General features: G+C 43.8%; 1 protein-coding gene across 3 annotated transcripts in view; it reads right to left on the reverse strand.

Moving 5' to 3' along the window:
• The window catches only part of ANKRD6 (ankyrin repeat domain 6), a 103,642-nt gene that overhangs the window by 76,725 nt on the left and 10,127 nt on the right, over window positions 1–16,790 (reverse strand). The gene's annotated exons all lie outside the window — the stretch shown is intronic.

A 16,790-nucleotide genomic window follows, 5' to 3' on the forward strand; every position in this document is an offset into this window, starting at 1 on the left:
AATATATTTATCTATATTGCTTTAGCTGTCTCTCTCTTGTTTCGGTTCTCTTGGCTTTTTTTCCTCTTCTCCCTGAGGTTTGGGGGGGGGGACTTTTTGTGGTAAGGTTTGGAGACTTGGCAGGGAGCCAGCTTCAAACCATATCACCTTATCTGGTGTTTCTGCCTGGTTTGTTTTGGTTTGCCACGATTGTTTGGGAACAAGTCTGGGAAGGGAGCCAAGTTGGTGTAAACACTGACCATTGTTTGAGAACACTACCGGGAGAGCTGCCAAGAAGCTTTTGTTTATATAAACATAGCTTTGTTTGGGAACAAAGGGAAAAAATATATAAACATGGCCTTTTTATTCATTTTCTTGGTTATTTTGGCCATTTTTATATATGTTTCTGGGTATCCAGTGAAAACTAACCCGGAAGGCATCTACCAATATCTGCCTTTCCTTAATTGTGACATCAAAGGCCTAGTGACCAAGGTCCCTAGGATTAGAATTGGCCCCAACCCTTACCTAAATTGTTTAGCAACGGTTCTACTATACCTAAAAGCCATGGAAGTGCTGTTTAACATTGGAAAGGTGGTGTGGTACTGCTTTCCTTGTTGCAGGAAAGGTCGAACCTCAAAGGGATTTGCTGGAACTTTGGGAAGGGCCTTCAGAAAACCAGTCTCTGGATGGCAAGGAATCTGGGCAAATTTTGGTAAATTGGTAGGGCACATGACACCTCCCATTACTTGGGACTTCACGCCAGAGCAAGTGTTTGATCCTGATGAGATGGCATGTCGTTTGGCAGAAGGGTGTTTTTCTTACGAGGACCCAAATACGCAGTTTTTTGCTTTGTACTGGGGCCTGGCGAGTGCCTATCGAGCTGCTGTGGACTACGCTCTGAAGGCTAAGGCTGAGGCAGAAACTCAAACCATGCCACCTGAGACCAATGCCACCTCTACTACATTCACCGAAAGCGGAACTCAGACTACACCACCTGAGATACCTCTCACCCCTGAAGTGACAAGGAAGTTGTGGATATCGGTGCCCAACAGTGTAAGTCTACAACCAGATGGAGAACAAAGCAAGTCAGAAGATAATGGGGCAGGGACCGATACTGATACCAGTGCCAAATTTCTACCTCCACGAGTAGTACCACCCCCGAAAACGGAAACTGCAGTTTCGTGGTCAATGATCCCAGCAGAACTCCGGGACTTACAAAAAGATTACACTCGTTGGCCTGGTGAACAAATTCTAGCGTGGTTGCTCCGATGCCGAGACCGTGGGGCTAGAGCTCACCTATTATCAACTGCTGAAGCAGAACAACTAGCATCCATCTCCGGAAACCGTGAACTTGATCGCTTAATTGCAGAGGCGAAACCTGACCTCAGTCTTTGGGAGCGACTTGTCTTAAGTGTGAGACAAAGGTATCCATTTAAAGACTATTTAACGTGCCCCGCAAGGAGGTGGACCAAGGTAGAAGACGCCATCCAGTACCTAAGAGAATTGGCATTGTTGGAAGTTATGTACGATGACTCTCAATATGATGCTGTCGCTCATGACCCAGAGGGTGTCACTTGCACAATGCCCATGTGGAAAAAGATAATCCAGGGTGCTCCTGCATCATATGTTCCTACCTTGGCAGGAATAATGCTTCCAAACATGGAACAAATGTTTGTGGGCACACTGTGTACAGTATTACGACATCTAGAAGAAGCAGTAGAATCTAGGAATGAGTTTTCTAGAGACTATTTTGATTCTAGTTACAGAAGAAGACCTGAGAGAGAGGAGCCTTACGGGCGCTCTGAATATGAGGATGACTACGGAGACCACAGGGACAGACGCTACAGAGACAGATCAGCAGAACGGTCTCGACCACGATCTCGATCTTGGTCCCGGTCCCGTTCACGATCTCCTTCCGTCACACGCAGAAGGAGCAAAAACCCTAAGCGTAGATCTAAGCACAGTGAACTGTGGTCCTATCTGCGCGCTCAAGGAGAAAACATGACGAAGTGGGATGGTGAATCTACTTCCAGACTTGAGGCCAGAGTGAGAGAACTAAAAAGCAAGGAAGCCGATAAGAAAGTCGTCTACGTAGCAGATGCAGATTTCTTCGAAAGAGAACTGAGATCTCCCAGACGCAGGAAGACTGGAGTCCATTTCCAGGAAGACAAGAAAGCCTCTGACAAGTCGAAGCAAAGATCCGATGGTGAGTGCTCCAACCAGAACCAATAGAGGGGCCCTGCCTTCTGCCAGGAGAAGGAGAGGGACGAGAAAGATAACAGAGTTTACTGGACTGTGTGGGTTCGATGGCCTGGCACATCGGATCCTCAGAGATACCAAGCTTTAATAGATACCGGCGCACAGTGTACGTTAATGCCCTCAGGACATGTGAGCACAGAGACTGTTTCAATTTCTGGGGTGACAGGAGGGTCTCAAGAGCTGTCAGTGGTAGAGGCCGAAATAAGCCTGACAGGAGACCAATGGGAAAAGCATTCCATTGTGACAGGGCCAGAAGCCCCTTGCATTCTCGGCATGGATTACCTCAGGAGAGGATACTTCAAGGACCCGAAGGGGTACCGATGGGCTTTTGGTATAGGCGCAGTGACTGAAGAGGAATCCAAATGATTATCTGCCTTGCCCGGCCTCTCAGAAGATCCTTCTGTTGTAGGATTACTGCGAGTCGAGGACCAGCGAGTGCCGACAGCCACTAAGACAGTGCATAGGTGACAGTACCGGACGAATCAAGATGCTGTGATCCCCATCCATAAGATGATCCACAAGCTGGAAAGCCAGGCTGGTTAGCAGAACACACTCACCCTTCAATAGCCCCATCTGGCCTGTACGTAAGTCCGATGGCGAATGGACTATAGTGGACTTGAATGAAGTCATGCCACCATTGAGTGCTGCTGTACCAGACATGTTGGAGCTCCAGTACGAGCTGGAGTCCAAGACAGCGAAGTGGTATGCCACCATTGACATCACCAATGCATTTTTCTCCATTCCCTTAGCAGCGGAGTGCAGGCTGTAGTTTGCTTTCATGTGGAGAGGTGTGCAGTATACGTGGAACCGACTGCCCCAGGGGTGGAAGCACAGTCCAACCATCTGCCATGGACTGATTCAGGCCACACTGGAGAAGGGCAAGGCCTCAGAACATATCCAGTACATTGATGACATCACTGTATGGGGGGACACAGTAGAAGAAGTTTTCGAGAAAGGAGAGGAAATCATCCAGATTCTCCTCGACGCCGGTTTCGCCATCAAGAAGAATAAGGTCAAGAGACCTGCCAGAGAGATCCAGTTCCTAGGGGTGAAATGGCAAGATGGACAGCACTAGATACCAACAGATGTCATCAATAAGATTGTAGCCATGGCTCCACTGACCAACAAGAAGAAGACACACGCTTTCCTGGGGGCCATACGCTTCTGGAGAATGCACATCCCTGAGTATAGCCAGATTGTGAGCCCTCTTCACTTTGTGACCTGTAAAAAGAATACCTTTCAATGGGGTCCTGAACAGCAGCAGGCATTCAAACAGATCAAGCAAGAGATTGCACATGCCGTGGCTCTTGGACCAGTTCGGACAGGACCAGACGTGAAGAACGTACTTTACTCTGCAGCTGGAGATAAAGGTCCCTCCTGGAGCCTCTGGCAAAAGGTGCCTGGTGAGACGCGAGGGTGACCACTTGGCTTCTGGAGCCGAAGCTACAGAGGTTCTGAAGCCAACTACACTCCTGTGGAAAAGGAAATTCTGGCAGCCTATGAAGGCATACAAGTAGCCTCAGAAGTGGTTGGCACTGAAACACAGCTTCTCCTAGCACCCCAACTACCAGTCTTGAGTTGGATGTTCAAAGGGAAGGTGCCCCCTACACATCATGCCACCGATGCTACATGGAGCAAGTGGATAGCCTTGATTACGCAGCGTGTATGACTGGGAAGCTCGAATTGCCCTGAAATTCTGGAGATTATCACAAATTGGCCTGAAGATGGGAACTTCAGTCTGGCAGAAGAAAAAGAAGAGCCAGTGAGCCGAGCTGAAGAAGCTCCGCCATATGATCAGCTGCCAGATGAAGAAAGGCGTTATGCCCTTTTCACTGATGGTTCTTGCCGTATTGTAGGAAGGAACCAGAAGTGGAAAGTAGCCGTTTGGAGTCTCACCCGACAAGTAGCAGAAGCTGCCAAAGGTCAAGGCAAGTCGAGTCAGTTTGTGGAACTCAAAGCCGTCCAATTGGCCCTGGACATTGCCGAACGGGAAGGATGGCCAAGGCTCTACCTCTACACCAACTCGTGGATGATAGCCAATGCCCTATGGGGATGGTCAGACCAATGGAAGAAGATGAACTGGAGGCGTGGAGGAAAACCCATCAGGGCTGCTGACTTGTGGCAGGACATCGCTGCCAGAGCGAAGAATCTGAATGTGAGAGTCCGTCATGTAGATGCCCATGTGTCCAAGAAATGAGCTAATGAAGAACACAATAACAACAGACAAGTGGACTGAGCTGCACAGGTAGAAGTGTCACAAGTAGACCCAGACTGGCAGCAGAAGGGAGAGTTGTTCCTAGCTCGATGGGCCCATGATGCTTCAGGTCATCAGGGCCGAGATACCACCCACAGATGGGCATGAGACTGAGGGGTGGATTTAACCATGGATATAATTTGTCAAGTTATCCATGATTGTGAAACCTGTGCCACTATTAAGCAGGCGAAAAGACTGAAGCCCCTGTGGTATGGTGGACGATGGAATAAGTATAAGTATGGAAAGGCATGGCAGGTTGTTTATATCAAATTGCCACAGATCTGCCAAGGTAAGTGCTACGTACTTACCATGGTGGAAGCAACCACCAGATGGCTAGAGACTTTTTCAGTGCCCCACGCAACAGCCTGGAACACCATTCTGGGTCTTGAAAACCAAGTCCTGTGGCGACACGGGACCCCAGAACGCATTGAGTCGGACAACAGGACTCATTTCAAAAATGACTTAGTCACCACTTGGGCAAGGGAACATGGTATCAAATGGGTGTACCACATTCTATATCATGCACCAGCTGCTGGGAAAGTTGAGAGAAGTAATGGACTGTTAAAAACTACCTTGAAGGCACTAGGTGAGGGAACTTACAAAAACTGGGATAAGAACTTAGCCAAGGCCACCTGACTAGTTAACACCAGGGGTTCTGTCAATCGAGCTGGCCCTGCACAAGCAGAATCCTTCCACATTGTTGACGGAGATAAAGTTCCAGCAATCCACTTGAGAGGAATGCTAGGGAAAGCTGTTTGGGTTACCCCTGCCTCAGGCCAAGACAAATCCATTCGTGGGATTGTCTTTGCTCAAGGGCCAGGACATATGTGGTGGGTAATGAGGAAGGATGGAGAGATCCAGTGTGTGACTCAAGGAAATTTAGCCTTGGGGAAAAACTAATTGTATGTCTTGAGTTGTTTTTTACAGGAAGCCAATCACCAGAAGAGAGAGAGAGGGACCTGAACTAAGCTGATGCCGGTATCCAAGGATGAGACAGCCCAGAACGATGAAACAGCCCTAAAATCAGAACTGTAATTGTGACTGAGGAGACCAAAGATCTGGACTGAACTGAACTGATGTTGGTGTTGATTTTTTCAACGATAAGACAACTGCGCCAGAGGACAAACAAGGACTATATCTATATCTATATCTATATCTATATATATGCACGGGATGTAGGCAAACGTGAGATATAGGTGTTACGTAAAAATAGTATGGAATAAGGGGTGGAGAATGTGGTAGTTTAGTCTGGGCCTTCCTTGGTGACCAGTTTGTAACCAAGGAAGTGCCCAGATTTACCCGGTATTCCCTACGATTTTTACGTAAGCCAGGCTATAAGAAGAAAGGAGGAGAGGCCTTTGCCCCCTCTTTCCTTCCGGCGGCTTTGAAGGTGCGGGTTTTCCCTGCTGTTGAGTCTGTCGTGTTTAGGGATTGAGGCCTGGTAAGGCCTTGCCGACCTTGGGAGACGGCGGTTGCCGGCGGTCGTTCCAGCGTGACTTTCCGTTGTCCCAAGGAGAGTAGTAAGATATTCTTTTGCTAATTCTTTTAGTTGCTAGATCTTGGGCTATTGATTGTGCATATTTTATTTTGTTTGTGTTCCTTTTTCCCTTCCCTTTCCCTTTTCCTTTTGAAATTGTATATATATTTCAATTGTATATAACTTTAATATAAGTGTAAATATATTTATCTATATTGCTTTAGCTGTCTCTCTCTCGTTTCTGTTCTCTTGGGTTTTTTTTTCCTCTTCTCCCTGAGGTTTGGGGGGGGGGACTTCTTGTGGTAAGGTTTGGAGACTTGGCAGGGAGCCAGCTTCAAACCATATCAGGAGGTCAAGAGGAACCTAACTCACTACATCATCCACATTGACTTGGAATCCCCAGAAAGGCCCGTGGCTGCACAGATGGTGCCCCACAACAAAGCATTCCCAACCTGCCTTCCCTTCCTGCATAGGGACTGAGTAAGACAGAAACCGTTCTTACAGACCTCCCTGAAATAGAAAACATCAAACACCTGGTAATGACCACTCCACCAGCTCTCTTGCAACACTATCATATTACATTTTGACTGTCATACAATAAAGAGCCCTCTGTCTTCATTAAATGAATGAGGAAGTGGCAAGCTGGGGTTAGGGAGAGGAGGGCAGCAATGACAGAGCTAGCAAGCCTGCAAAACATGTTCAGTCCTGATGCTACAGCTTGGAGATCTGTAGCGACAACACTAGGCAACAGCACAATCCTTTAACAAAACAAAAACAAAACACCCAAATCCCACCTTTAGCTTGGGTAGAAAATCCCTCCCCTCCGTGCCAGTCTGCAGGATGTGTAATATACAGCCGCAAATTTTTTTGGGCACGTGCACGCTGCAATTTTCACAATATTCAGTATTTTCTGCCTTCAATCAATAGTTTCTATGATCTCATAAGAAAAGAAGGAAAGGTCTGAAGAGAACTAAGGATACCAGCTCCATCTTTCCTTAAGAACAAAGCCTCACCTTTACAGTAATGTTAAAGAGTTAAGACTGAGGGAGTACCTTTGCTGGGAGTAGAGACTGTTACCTGCTGGCACAAGAGAAAAGAGTATCTCAGCACACTTGCAGGGAGCCATGTGTCTAAAGCTCTGTTTTCTGCAGGGATCTGCTGTCTGCTTCCAAAGAGGCCAGTGCTGTGCTCCCCAGCTAAAAGAACAGACTTCATAATGAATTCTCTCAAATGAGCAAAAGAAGCAATCACGATTTATGACAGGATTCATTCCCTTAAGGATGCTTTATGCCTGTACTATCAGCTTTTGCAGGTCGGAGGACAAAACTGATCACAAAAAGCATTCTGAAAAGAAGACTGTGCTTGTCTTCTCCCCCCCCCCCCCATCAGTCAGCAAGGTTTTACACAGAAAACCATTGGGTTAGAAAGCAGGAGCAAGATCCCCATATACTACTCACTCATCTGTGGTGCCTGAGTCTGGCAGACCTCTACTGCCTCCATAAATATGAGGAGCTGAGGAGCTCTTCAGAAGGACTGTGCTCCTGGGGCACCCTGCTACAACAAAAGCATCAGGGAGAGCAGAGAGCACATCTGACATCTTCAGTCTACAGGGAGGAGGGAATAGGCATCAGTGCGCCTCTGCGTCAGGTGCTGCTGGTGGCATGGGCTACTGGGGTGCTACCCCACAGGCACGGGAAGGAGAGGCTGCCTTACTCTTGGAACTTCTTGCACCCTCTTCTGTTTTCTCTCCTTTCTTGCTTGGTGATGGAGAGAAAAGGAGGCAAGTAGTCCCATCTAGCCACACATCTTGCTATGCTCCTCAACAAGCACCCTGCCAGGACATTCCCCCAGCACTGAAAAGATTTGGTTGTTTGCCACTGAGTTCCAAGGTCTCCCCCTGAAATCTGAAGGCATACCGGCGGCTGCAACTGTTCAGAAGAACAAGCAGCACAGAGAGGTAGCACAGTCTTCCCAGCCAAACTCCTTGTCCAAAATAAAGAAGGGAAACACAGAACTCGGGTGCAGCGTGGAAAGCAGCAGCCTACCTCCCAAGTTAGATATTTTGTCCAGAAGATTTTTGTATAACATAAGCATTAGAGTCTTCTAAAAAGCTCTCCCAGACAAGAGCGGCTGCCAAGCCAACACACCAGCAGCCAACGCAAAAAGCTGGAAGCAATCTGTGGAGACAGGGCAGCTCCCTTGAAGCTGGAGACTGATGGCTCTGGCAGCAATGCTGAAAGGATGCTGCAGTTTCTGCTGCAGCAGAGCTCCATGCTTCAATTTGGAGAGAATGGACATTGCAAATGGACACAATAGGAGCTCCTGCAATTATTGAAGGGGTAAAATTACTGAGCTATTTAAAGACACTTCTCAAAGTGTTTAAGTTAACAAATGCCACAGGAATTTCAAATAATGGATTCATTAATTTCAAAAATGTTTGTGTGATACCCTGTCAGACCTAATGAAGAACTAAAGTTTTGGAGACAAGTCTATGAGACTCAGTTCTGCTAACTGTGAGCAAGGACTCCTGTCAAACTGCAAGGCAGTTCCTCCATTATGGCAAATGCCCCTTCTTGAAGTGACAGCTCACACATTATGTTTATGTATTATTATTACCTCTTAGTAATTAAATACTATCATCTGAGCTGTGCTGGCTAATTTTACCAAGGTATACTCCTGGGACACCTGCTGCAGCCTGGGACACAGCTGCTGCAGCCCTGACATACACTGCACGTCACCTTGTTAAGTTAGAAACTGCCACAGTTCTCCTGCTGTTACTACAGGAAAACTCTTAAGTATGTTATGTAAAGCAGGGGGAAAAAAAGTATGTTTGGGATTCCGACATTGGGATAAAATACACATGCAATCCAAATTCACCTTGCAGGAACCTCCAAGTTGAAGTATCAATGAACAAAACAAATTTTAGAATAACAAAACTGTTGCAAAATAGTTTTGAACTGAAAAAAAGCCATTCAACTTAAAGAGAGATTTATTCCAAGGAACTGGGAGTCAGTAAGACCTGAATGTCGTTTAAAAAAATTTGGTTTCAAAACTGAAAGTTTAATTATCATCTCTCAGCTTGGATCAGTAAGTTCAAAATCAAACTTCCAATGTAAATTTAAATTTCCCAAAACTGGGTAGTTTTAGAAGTGAAGTAATACCATGGCTGCATCTTCAGATTTAACAAAGTGAATCAACTCCCTTTGAATTTTCCCCCACCCACTGCCCTCACTGTCAAAGTAATTCATCCCTCTGGTAATTCAGGTAAGGTAGAGGGAAGTGTTACAGGACAACACTTAACATCTCCTCCTCTCCCCTGCAATTCAAAAGAAGGGAAAGAAAGTCTCGGTAATGGAGAAACATTCTCTGAATGAAAAGGTCCAGTTTTACAAGATTCATCACAAAGTCCCTTATTCATCAGCAGCCTTGGCACTCTTACTCTTCTACCTCACACAGACATTTCTGGAATGTGTTTCAGGCTACTGAGGAGGGAAAAAAAAAAGGTAGTTTAGCAGGAAGCTGCAGAGGCTAAAGAAATGAAGAATCCGAAATCAATCCTGCTCCTGTCCTACAAAGTACAATTTCTGCCAGAAGCATCAAGCAGAGCAGGACTGTCCCCTTGGTGAGTAGAGTTTTCTTTTTACTTTTTCTTTTGTATCTCCACTAACACTGACAAACTATTTACATATGAGAACAATACTCGCAATTTTGCATCAACAGACTTGAAGCTGTTTTCTTATAAGGCATCTGAGATTTTATATGAACTAGATTTGGAGACTGAGAACTACAGATCTGTATTTTCATCTAGGAAAAGTTCTACTTGAAAAGTTTCCTCCTTGCTAGACTGCATGATGGTTTACTAACAGACCTGCTAGGATAAGGATACACAGGAATTCACTTTAGAAGCTGCAGGAGGTTTTACCACCGTTTTTATTGCTCTTGCTTGCTCTGATCCAAAGCTGACAAAAACCCATGAAGAGATTGAAACAAAGCGTGTGGAACCAGCATGAGAAAGAAATGTCTTAACTGAGTACTGGACCTGGCATCCGGGCAACCTTTGCAACAGACTACCAGTCTCCTCTCAAAGAATACTTTCTCTGCACTTCCAGAAGGCAGTTCTGCTCTGGATCAGATGAGGGACAAAATCTCATTATTTCATTCCCTGGATTTAAACTCCTGCGAATTGACCATCAGTAATGTAGTGCAAACAAACTTCCCCAGAGATCTAACCCCTCAGTATAGTACTACAGTGATAAGTATTAAAATGAGGAAACAAAAATCCTGAAACATATTTTTTTTTTGAGACTTATGTGCAGTGTAAAGTCATGCAACAGAATACAGTAAAAGCAACTGATGTACCAAAAATTATCCTAGTTTTGATGAATGTGTCAATTTTGGAGTACAACGAGAAACCTAAGGAACTTGTTTGCCCCGAGTTAATATAACACTAAGGAGAAGGAGTTAATATAACAGTAAAGCTGCAAAGGAAATCATAGTGAGTGCAGGAACTGCCAGGATTAGTCAACTGCTGTTCCCAATGGTGTGAGCCTGCTCTTGGGTTCCAGGTCACGGCTTCCACACAAAAGTACACTCTTACCTCTCCAGCGCCCTGCCCAGTCACTGCTGGTCCTGTGCACCACACAAGGCATGTCTTCCACAGGGTAGCAAATACACGATGATGTCTTTAAAGTTTACACCACAACATGCTCTTCTTATGGTTTTTCATGTTTAATTTCCTTTTCAAATAAAAGCTACAGAAAACCAAGTATCCAGCAGAATCCCAGGCTTCTGCATTCCCTCATACTACTTGCCCATGCTAATGATCCACAGGACTCATATCCAGGGTGTTTAAAACCACAGTATACACCTCCTCCAGTACTTGAACTACATGAATAAACTCTGAAAGAAACAGGAATACAAGGCAGTAGAAGCAGACTGGCTAGTGGTGAGGAACAGAGTCAGCCTCTTGCCAAGGACTTACATATATAAGACATGAGAGGAATGTTGGGAGTCAAGCTTTTTTTTTTCTTTTCTGGAGGGGGGGAAGGAGAGGGAGGTGTTACTGAACAGTGAGAAATTATGTCTAGTGGCTGAGTGCAGCATAAATGAGAACAGGTTTGGCACTTTCTGAACGGCAGCGTAGATGCTGATAAGACTTAGAGCACCTGTTGTAACTGGTGACCTCAGTACGGGCTGGAGTGGGTTTCTATACCTGTAAACATCGTTATGAGTTGTGATTACAAATTATGAACATAAATAATGCAGAATGATTGTACCTACCTTATTTCTGTGGCTGTAATGTAAAGTCTTGTTCAAAAACAAAGAAAGAAATGCATACATTAACACAGCTGGGTTGATGAAAGGAAACCAAAAGCAAAGACCTGCTGCCTTGTTTGTCTCAAGTTACAAAAACCTTCTTAGAACAATGCAGCAAACTGCTAAAAGATTTTCAGCTTTATTTCTCAAGGACAAGTCACAGGAAAATTTTCCAGGAAATATCCAATGCTGAGGCCCTGAATGTTTATTTCTTTTATTTCAAATTTAGAACAAAGACTTCTAGTCCTTTACCTTTCCACTGCCCCTCTCAAACTGTGTTGCATTTAAGTAAAGAAAGTCTGTACTTCTAAGAGGAAAACAGGCAAACATTTGGTTATACCATTTGCATCTGCAAAAGTTAAGCTGTTACCACCATAAAGTTGAAGGCAAATATTTTAAGAGGTAAGAGGATACTGTTTCGATGATTATTTTTTTCTTTTCTTCATAAATCAAGCAAGGAATTCCAAAGCAATTCTCATTAAAAATGCCCCTCGGGTTCTCTGAAGACATATGCTGGCATTCCAGTAAGATTTTTACAATTGCAGATTTTGGGGAAAGAAGGGGGGGTTACTCTTGAGAAAAAGCACATGCTGGGACAGACTGCACAACAATGACAGCAGCAGAGTTTTGGTACAAGATCTTTGCTTCATCAAAACATACTGGGCTGAATACATTAGTAGGACAGATTTGCTGACCCAGATGCTACAAGCTCAGAATCCAGGAATAAGCTTAGTTTATGCAATACACACTTATTTCTGAAGACAGTCCCAGCACTGGGTGAATAACGTTGCCAAAGAAGTTTGAAGAAATATCTGCAAAAGGCTTCCAGCTGCTCTGACCCATTTCACACCATGCCCACTCTGGTTCCAGTTTCGGCATGAAATCAGCAAAGCTGAAATCGTTTGCCAAGGTTTCAGTCATTTCCAACTCCTTCACATCCAAATACTTCGAATACCAAGTCTTAAGTCACATCTAAACCACAAAAACCATACATTCCGTGTAGAATTGCTTCTTGAGGCAAATGACTTTCCTACCCCACTCCAGCTCCATCCTTCTCAGCTATGCTTATGCATCAATCAGTCTGTTAAATCAAGCTGTGTACCCATTTTTTGCAGGTTTTATGAGTTGTACAGTATATGATCTTGTCTAATGGAACACTGTTTATTGCAAAACTTGCAATGATTTTTCAACCCAAAAGAGATTAAAGTATCCCTCTTAAACACTACAGATATGGGTGCATGAATTCCTTTTAAGATACAGAACAATCAAATATACATTTACATATGTAACACCAATACAAAACACTGCAAAGAAACTTAGCAATTCAGGCAACTGGTTCTAGGTGGCCCCACCCTAGGCAGGGGGTTGGACACGATGACCTCCAGAGGTCCAACCCCAATCACACTGTCATTCTGTGATACATCTAAAATATATTCAGTGACTTACACAATACAGATTAATGATTCTTGGTTAAGTGTATCAAGATGAATAAACCAGGTAGCTATGTTAAAAATCAAAAATTTGTAAAAATGTATTCAAACACTTATTCTCATAACAAAAGAAAGACACAACCACCAGAGAAACAAGGACCAGACCAGAATGTTCCAGACATGTAGCATTAACCACTTCACTCCCTCAATTCATCCGGAGCTGTTTAACTATTGAAGAAGAAACAGTACAGCAGCAATGTTCTACTTGTCCTGGTTTTGGCTGGGATAGAGCTAATTTTCTTTGTAGCTGGTTCAATGCTGTGGTTTGGATTCAGGAGAATCGATAACACACTGATGTTTTGGGTGTGGCTCAGTAGTACTTTAAGTCAAGGACTTTCTGGTGCCTCATGCTCTGCCAGTGAACAGGGAGCATGGCCATGACAGCTGACCTGAAATTGGCTACAGGAATATTCCATACCCATAGAGCAGGGGAGAGTTGTCTAGGGGCTGCCAGTCACTGCTTGGGGACAGGCTGGGCATCAGTCAGTGGGTAGTGAGCAATTGCACTGTGCATGACTTGTTTTTCTGGAATTTTATTTGATTTTTTTAAATTACTATTATCATTAGTATTATTAGTATTATATTCTACTTTGTTTCAATTATTAAACTTATGTCAACCCATGAGGGGCTCTTTTTACTTTTTTTTCTCCCATCCTCCTTCCCATCCCAGCAGTGGAGGATGGAGGAATGAGCAAGCAGCTGTGTGGTACTTAGTTGCCAGCTGGGGTTAAACCACGACACTTCTCCATGCAAATCTGAGAATATCCAAACCAATGCAAAGTAAGGCAATTTCTCTGCAGCAAACACAACTAAATCAATGATTTTAGTGGGCACATCAAAGTTCATTTTCCTCATCAACTGTTCATATCCAAGGAGGAAATGCTGTGATACTCAGATCTCTCTTGCACAGTGTTCTTGCTGGTATTTTACGTGATGCAAAATAAACACAGGTAGTCAAGAACGGTGGCACTAGTCTAAAACTCCATGATTCTGCTCCTCTTAGATATTCACTTTGTCAGTAAGGTTTTTAATGCATCAGCCTAATGAACCTAACTGTGAGTGCCATAACCATAATACAGTAGGGTTATATTTGGATTTGTAATTCATAAAGTTTTGTTACTGAAACAAAAGATCAATAGAGTTAATGCAAAGAAGATGAATTAAAACTGAAACAAGGTTTATTGCTAAAGCTGCAAAGACAGAACAGCGTGGGGATTATCCTATATAGAGAGATAAACTTGGCAATTACTATCTGAATAGTCAGTTCGGTCTTATTTTTTTAAAGTCAGAGAATAACCAGCTTTGGTGTAGCAAATCACACATTAGGGTGGCTCATGAACCATGGAAAACATATCCTTTCAAAAAGTCTGAGAAAGTACATGGATGAGACTTACAAAGTACAGAGAGGGAACATGTACATGCCTTATGTCCTGTGTCAGTCTGAAGGTTTTCTGAAGCCATTCCCACTGGAAACTTTGAACAACAGAAATGAACAGCTTAACTTTGCCCCTAGGTAATTAGACAGTATCAGTGGAAAGCAGATGTCTGAAGTAATTAAAAAGTGGGAAAAGGTCATCAAGGATGACAAGTTCTGGACTTGGGGGACCAGACTGGGGACTTGATTCCCCAGTGAAACAGGACTTTGATGTTTAATGTACTCACCATTATCAACAAAAGTCAGGGACAAGAAGAGTGAGATGCCATGCAGATACTAATATGCTTCGAGTTCGTCTAGAAGAAAGACTATCATAAGAAACAGTATCTGTAAAAAGTCTTAATGCCCCTATGAAGTATACAATGAGATCAAGTTGCCCTTTACAGCTGTATCTCTATAGGTGATGTTTGTGAGTGATCTCCAATTAGGTCATGCAGACAATACTTCGGAAGTCCTGATCCTCCTGCCTGACCCCATGGCAGACATGGAGCTGAAGGATCTCTCAGTGGGTTGTGGACACCCTCTGTGCTTTCTTTAATACTTGCTAAATTCTTTGGAAGTTCTGCAGAAAACTCTTCCCCACTCCATGCAGGAGTCCAGTGGTGGGAATCTCAGTCAGATAACAGAAGTCTGACTTATGGTTCCCTACCCCAGGGCTCCTTTGTTCCAATCCATCAAACAGCCTGGTTCTCAAAACGCCCTTCCTCATTTGTTCTGGCAGGCTAAGGCCATGCAGAGCAACAATCTTATACCTTCAGCTCAGCATTTAACTCACAAGGAATGCTTCTGTATCAAGCTCAAAATAAACTAAATCATATGTTTCTCTCCTATTCTACTTATATTGCAAACCAGAATCTCAGTTAAGTAATTCTAAAAAGCTACACATTGACACAAAATACTTTCAGACCAAGTAACTGAAGTTAATCTCAGTGCAGGCTATGGCTCGATTAACACAACTCACCTGGAATATCACACTGCTCTTCCATATATCTCTTGAGAATCTTGCCAGCTGTACTAACATTGGAACAACAGAGAAAATAGGTATCACAAAACCTTGGATCTTGCATCAGGTGACTGTAATAAGTATTGCACAAGGGTGCTTTGATGTTACAAAAGACCTAAGAAAATACCAATGACTTAGGGTGTATTCTTGCTGTGTTTACTCTCTTACAAAATGGCACTTGTCATACACATGCCATCTGCTGCATCGAAATGTGATACCCAACCAGGTAAAATAAAAATTTCCCACACCAGCAGACTCTTTGCACAGATTAAAAGGAACATCACTAATGTAATTTTAGGTGATTAAAGAGTCTACAGTACAGAGATTGCATCTCTTGAAAGTTGCTCCTCTTGCAGAACAGAATCTCAGCTCCCAGTGAAGACTCTGCCCTTATGGCTACACACAAGAAGTCATAGCTTCATCATCCAGAGATATTTGTACTTGTGTCACATACAGAGAGCTGAGAATGCAAGAGGAACACAAATGACTCCCCCTCACTGCTCCTTTTTCCCCTGCCTTCTCCTGTGTGCTCACAGGCCCTGCAGGAACCCAAAGGAGAAACCTTGTAGTGAAAGCCATCTCTCTGGGAACTGAAGCTGGGTTTAAAGACACTCGGCCTCTCAATGCTTGTGGAAGTTTTCCACAGCCTGCAAGAAAAGAAAATCTGGAAAAGCTTTACTACATAGGCTTACCTACTGCATCTTGGTAAAAGTCAGGGTCCCTTAGTACAAGAAGCTCCTTAGTCAGTCATTGATAGGAACCGTGAAGGATGATGCTATTTATTGCACCCATGTCAGTCTCCTTACGTTTCTAATTTGTCTACAGCCAAAATAGATGTTTTGGTCTTATTTTGAGTACTGAAAAGGATTATGCAGTTCAGTGTACCTGCTTTATAGTTAATGAATATTTTGAAATTTCAGCATATCTGAGTCTCCTTCCCACATCATGAGAGACCAGCTCATACAAGATCATGCTAACATATGGAGAATATTTACATTATCTGCCCACAAAGGCTGCCCAGACCCCATATGGAAATATGAAGCAAAACCCCACCAAAATTGACGATGGAATAACAGAGAAGGGCAGGGTCATGCTAAAGGGACATCATGTTCCTGGACCATGTTCCCAGAAAGAGGTAGGATTTTTCTTCTGGCCTTCTGCTTCCCTACATTTATGAAGCTTAGCATCCCTGTGCCTGTTATATTCCAGTACACTCTTCCAAAAGAGATGCCATTTTCACTTTCACGACATACAAAAAAAAACACCAACAAAAATCTCAAGGAGGTGGCAGTTCCTGTCCAATGAGATCGAAACAGATATTCCTTCATCATCCTTCCTACCAAGGAACACAGTGAACCAATGTTATTTAAAAAAGAGTGCACTGATAAGGACTGGAAGCCTAATAAAACTGGAAGAGCAACCAGAAAAGCCCATGAGATGATGATGTTGAAGTAGAAAGAGCTGAAAGCAGATATAGAAAAATATGCCTCAAGACCCAAACATTACTAAAGTTGAAGTGAAAGCAGAAAAAATGAGACTGCAAACTGAGACAGGTATAACCTAGAAGATAGGACTAG

This window comes from Chiroxiphia lanceolata, chromosome 3 (genome assembly GCF_009829145.1).
Source record: "Chiroxiphia lanceolata isolate bChiLan1 chromosome 3, bChiLan1.pri, whole genome shotgun sequence".
In the NCBI taxonomy this organism is placed as follows: Eukaryota; Metazoa; Chordata; class Aves; order Passeriformes; family Pipridae; genus Chiroxiphia; species Chiroxiphia lanceolata.